The sequence below is a fragment of the Bison bison genome, unplaced genomic scaffold (assembly GCF_000754665.1).
Source record: "Bison bison bison isolate TAMUID 2011002044 unplaced genomic scaffold, Bison_UMD1.0 scf7180017864334, whole genome shotgun sequence".
Lineage (NCBI taxonomy): Eukaryota > Metazoa > Chordata > Mammalia > Artiodactyla > Bovidae > Bison > Bison bison.
Genome location: NW_011494906.1, coordinates 127,085 through 133,190, shown reverse-complemented (window position 1 = coordinate 133,190; position 6,106 = coordinate 127,085).

Sequence of the window (6,106 nt, the reverse complement as noted above, 5' to 3'; positions counted from 1 at the left end):
TCACTGGCCTGATTGCTGTCTCCCAATTTGGATCTCCTTTTTCTCCACCAGGTCGCCTCTACCTCCTCCCTCCCCCCTTCTCTTCTCTACCCAACTCTGTGAATCTCTGTGTGTTCTGGACTGTGGAGAACACTTAGGGAAATGATTACTGGCTGGATCTGTCTCTCTCCTTTTGATTCCCGCCTTTATCCCCCTGGCCACATCTGTCTCCTTCCTCCCTCTTCTCTTCTCTGTGTAACTCTGTGAACATCTCTGAGGGATCCAGACTATGGAGAGCACATCAGTTCAGTTCAGTTCAGTCACTCAGCCATGTCTGACTCTTTGCGACCCCATGAATTGCAGCACGCCTGGCCTCCCTGTCCATCACCAACTCCCGGAGTTCACTCAAACCCATGTCCATCGAGTCGGTGATGCCATCCAGCCATCTAATCCTCTGTCATCCCCTTCTCCTCCTGCCCCCAATCCCTCCCAGCATCAGAGTCTTTTCCAATGAGTCAACTCTTCGCATGAGGTGGCCAAAGTACTGGAGTTTCAGCTTTAGCATCATTCCTTCCAAAGAACACCCAGGACTGATCTCCTTAAGGATGGACTGGTTAGATCTTCTTGCAGTCCAAGGGACTCTCAAGAGTATTCTCCAACATCACAGTTCAAAAGCATCAATTCTTCAGTGCTCAGCCTTCTTCACAGTCCAACTATCTCATCCATACATGACCACAGGAAAAACCATAGCCTTGACTAGACGGACCTTTGTTGGCAAAGTAATGTCTCTGCTTTTGAATATGCTATCTAGGTTGGTCATAACTTTCCTTCCAAGGAGTAAGCGTCTTTTAATTTCATGGCTGCAATCACCATCTGCAGTGATTTTGGAGCCCGAAAAAATAAAGTCTGACACTGTTTCCACTGTTTCCCCATCTATTTCCCGTAAAGTGATGGGACCAGATACCAAGATCTTAGTTTTCTGAATGTTGAGCTTTAAGCCAACTTTTTCCACTCTCCTCTATCACTTTCATCAAGAGGCTTTTGAGTCCCTCTTCACTTTGTGCCATAAGGGTGGTGTCATCTGCATATCTGAGGTTATTGATACTTCTCCCGGCAATCTTGATTCCAGCTTGTGCTTCTTCCAGTCAGCATTTCTCATGATGTACTCTGCATATAAGTTAAATAAACAGGGTGACAATAAACAGCCTTGACATACTCCTTTTTAGGGAAGTGATTACTGGCTAGCTTGCTCTGTCCTCTTTTGATTCCCCCTCTTCTCCTCCTGGTCACTGCTATCTCCATCCTCCCTCTTCTCTTCTCTGTGTAACTCTGTGAACATCTCTGAGGGATCCAGACTGTGGAGAGCACATAAGGAAGTGATTACTGGCTAGCTTGTTCTCTCTCCTTTTGATTCCCCCTCTTCTACTCCTAGTCACCTCTGTCTCCCTCCTCCCTCTTCTCTTCTCCATGTAACTCTGTGAACCTCTCTGGGTGTCAGTCACTGTGGAGAAACTTTTCGTCTTTAACCTAGATGTTTTATCATTGGTGCTGTATAGATGGAGAAGTCTTGAGGCTACAGTAAGAATAAGACTGAAAACCAGAGGCAGGAGGCTTAAGTCCAAATCCTGAGAACACCAGAGAACTCCTGACTCCATGGAACATTAATCGATAGGAGCTCATCAAACGCCTCCATACCTACACTGAAATCAAGTACCACCCAAGGGCCAACAAGTTCCAGAGCAAGACATACCACACAAATTCTCCAGCAACACAGGAACATAGCCCTGAGCTTCAATATACAGGCTGCCCAAAGTCACTCCAAACCCATTGACATCTCATAACTCATTACTGGACACTTCATTGCACTTCAGAGAGAAGAAATCCAGCCCCACCCCCCAGAACACTGACACAAGCTTCTCTAACCAGGAAACCTTGACAAGCCACCCATCCAACCCCACCCACAGTGAGGAAACTCCACAATAAAGAGAACTCCATAAACTGCCAAAATATGGAAAGGCGACCCCAAACACAGCAATATAAACAAGATGAAGAGGCAGAGAAATACCCAGCAGGCAAAGGAACAGGATAAATGTCCACCAAACCAAACAAAAGAGGAAGAGATAGGGAATCTACCCAATAAAGAATTCCGAATAATGATAGTGAAAATGATCCAAAATCTTGAAAACAAAAAGGAATTACAGGTAAATAGCCTGGAGACAAGAATTGAGAAGATGCAAGAAAGGTTTAAGAAGGACCTAGAAGAAATTTTAAAAAAGAGTCAATATATAATGAATAATGCAATAAATGAGATCAAAAACACGCTGGAGGGAACCAAGAGTAGAATAACAGAGGCAGAATTTACGATATGTGAGGTAGATGACACAATGGTAGAAATCAATGAAACAGAGAGGGGAAAGAAAAAAGAAATTCAAAGAAATGAGGACAATCTCAGAGACCTCTGGGATAATGTTAAACACCCCAACATTCGAATCATAGGAGTCCCAGGAGAAGAAGACAAAAAGAAAGACCATGAGAAAAGATTTGAGATAATAGTTGAAAACTTCCCTAAATTGGGGAAGGAAATAATCATGCAAGTTCAAGAAACCCAGAGAGTCCCAAGCAGGATAAACCCAAGGCAAAACACCCAAAGACACATATTAATCATATTAACAAAGATCAAACACAAAGAACAAATATTAAAAGCAGCAAGGGAAAACAACAAATAGCACACAAGGGGATTCCCATAAGGATAACAGCTGATCTTTCAATAGAAACTCTTCAGGCCAAGAGGGAATGGCAGGGCATACTTAAAGTGATGAAAAAAAAAAAAACCTACAGCCCAGATTACTGTACCCAGCAAGGATCTCATTCAAATGTTCAGGAGAAATCAAAAGCTTTACAGATAAGCAAAAGCTGAGAGAATTCAGCACCACCAAACCAGCTCTCCAACATATACTAAAGGATCTTCTCTAGACAGGAAACAGAGAAAGGGTGTATAATCTTGAACCCAAAACAATAAAGTAAATGGCAACAGGATCACGCATGCATGCTAAGTCACTTCAGTCGTGTCCTTCTCTGCGACCCCATAGATAGCAGCCGACTAGGCTCCTCTGTCCCTGGGATTCTCCAGGCAAGAATACTGGAGTGGGTTGCCATTTCCTTCTCAAATGCATGAAAGTGGAAAGTGAAAGTAAAGTCGCTCAGTCGTTCCCAACTCTTAGCGACCCCATGGACTGCAGCCCACCAGGCTCCTCCGTCCATGGGATTTTCCAGGCAAGAGTACTGGAGTGGGTTGCCATTGCCTTCTCTGCAATGGGATCATACTTATCAATAATTACCTTAAATGTAGATGGGTTGAATGCCCCAAACAAAAGACAAAGACTGGCTGAATGGATACAAAAACAAGACTCCTATATATGTTGTCTACAAGAGACCCACCTCAAAACAAGGGACACATTCAGACTGAAAGTGAAGGGCTGGAAAAAGTTATCTCATGCAAATAGAGACCAAAAGAAAGCAGGAGTAGCAATACTCATATCAGATAAAATAGACTTTAAGACAAAGGCTGTGAAAAGAGACAAAGAAGGACACTACATAATGATCAAAATATCAATCCAAGAAGATATAACAATTATAAATATAAAGGCACCCAACATAAGAGCACGGCAGTATGTAAGACAAATGCAATATACAAATGCAATGTGTAAGACAAACAAAAGCCCAGGAGCAGATGGCTTCACAGGTGAATTCTACCAAAATTTTAGAGAAGAGCTAACGCCTATCCCACTCAAACTCTTCCAGAAAATTGCAGAGGAAGGTAAACTTTCAAACTCATTCTATGAGGCCACCATCACCCTAATACCAACACCTGACAAAGATGCCACACAAAAAAAAGAAAACAACAGGCCAATATCACTGATGAACATAGATGCATAAATCCTTAACAAAATTCTAGCAATCAGAATCCAACAACACATTAAAAAGATCATACATCATGACCAAGTGGGCTTTATCCAAGGGATGCAAGGATTCTTCCATATGGGCAAATCAATCAATGTAATATACCACATTAAAAATTGAAAAAATAAAAGCTATATGATTATCTCAATAGATGCAGAGAAAGTCTTTGACAAAATTCAATATCCATTTATGATAAAACCCTCCAGAAAGCAGGAGTAGAAGGAACATACCTCAACATAATAAAAGCTATATATGACAAACCCACAGCAAACATTATCCTCAATGGTGAAAAATTGAAAGCATGTCCCCTAAGATCAGGAACAAGACAAGGGTACTCACTCTCACCACTACTATTCAACATAGTTTTGGAAGTATTGGCCACAGCAATCAGAGCAGAAAAAGGAATAAAAGGAATCCAAATTGGAAAAGAAGACTAAAACTCTCACTGTTTGCAGATGACATGATCCTCTACATAGAAAACCCTAAAGACACCACCAGAAAATTACTAGAGCTAATCAATGAATATAGTAAAGTTGCAGGATATAAAGTGAACACACAGAAATCCTTTGCATTCCCATAAACTAATAATGAGAAAATAGAAAGAGAAATTAAGGAAACAATTCCATTCACCAATGCAACAAAAAGAATAAAATACTTAGGACTATATCTACCTAAAGAAACTAAGGACCTATATATAGAAAACTATAAAAACACTGGTGAAAAAAATCAAAGAGGACACTAATAGATGGAGAAATATACCGTGTATGTGGGTCAAAAGAATCAATATAGTGAAAATGAGTATACTACCCAAAACAATCTATAGATTCAATGCAATCCCTATCAAGATACCAAGGTATTTTTCATAGAGCTAGAACAAATAATTTCAGAATTTGTATGGAAATACAAAAAATTTCAAATAGCCAAAGTAATCTTGAGAAAGAAGAATGGAACTGGAGGAATCAACCTGCCTGACTTCAGGCTCTACAACAAAGCCACAGTCATCAAGACAGTATGGTACTGGCACAAAGACAGGCATATAATAAATGGAACAAAATAGAAAACTCAGAGTAAATTCCACACAACTATGGACAGCTTATTTTGACAAAGAAGGCAAGAATATACAATGGAGAAAAGACAATCTCTTTAACAAGTATTTCTGGGAAAACTGGTCAACCACTTATAAAAGAATGAAACTAGAACACTTTCTAACACCATACACAAAAATAAACTCAGAATGGATTAAAGATCTAAACGTACAACCAGAAACTATAAAACTGTTAGTGGAGAACTTAGACAAAAAACTCTGTGACATAAATCACAGCAGTATCCTCTATGACCCACCTCCCAGAATATTGGAAATAAAAGCAAAAAGGAAACAAATGGGACCTAATTAAAATTAAAAGCTTCTTTAAAACAAAGGAAACTATAAGCAAGGTGAAAAGACAGCCTTCAGAATGGGAGAAAATAATAGCAAATGAAGCAAGTGGCAAAGAATTAATCTCAAAAATATACAAGCAACTCCTGCAGCTCAATTCCAGAAAAATAAACGACCCAATCAAAAAAAAAATGGGCCAAAGAACTAAACAGACATTTCTCCAAAGACATACAGATGGCTAACAAACACATTAAAAGATGCTCAACATCACTCATTATCAGAGAAATGCAAATCAAAACCACTATGAGGTATGATTTCACACCAGTCAGAATGGCTGCTATCCAAAAGTCTACAAAAGCAGTAAATGCTGAGGAGGGTATGGAGAAAAGGGAACTCTCTAACACTGTTGGTGGGAATGCAAACTAGTACAGCCACTATGGAGAACAGTGTGGCGATTCCTTAAAAAACTGGAAATTGAACTGCCATATGACCCAGCAATCCCACTGCTGGGCATTCACACCAAAGAAACCAGAACTGAAAGAGACACATGTACCCCAAAGTTCATCGCGGCACTGTTTATAATAGCCAGGACAACCTAGATCTCCATCAGCATATGAATGGATAAGAAAACTTCGGTACATATACATAATGGAGTATTACTCAGCCATTTAAAACAACATATTTGAATCAGTTTTAATGAGGTGGATGAAACTGGAGCCTATTATACAGAGTGAAGTAAGCCACAAAGAAAACCACCTATATATATATATATATATATATATATATATATAT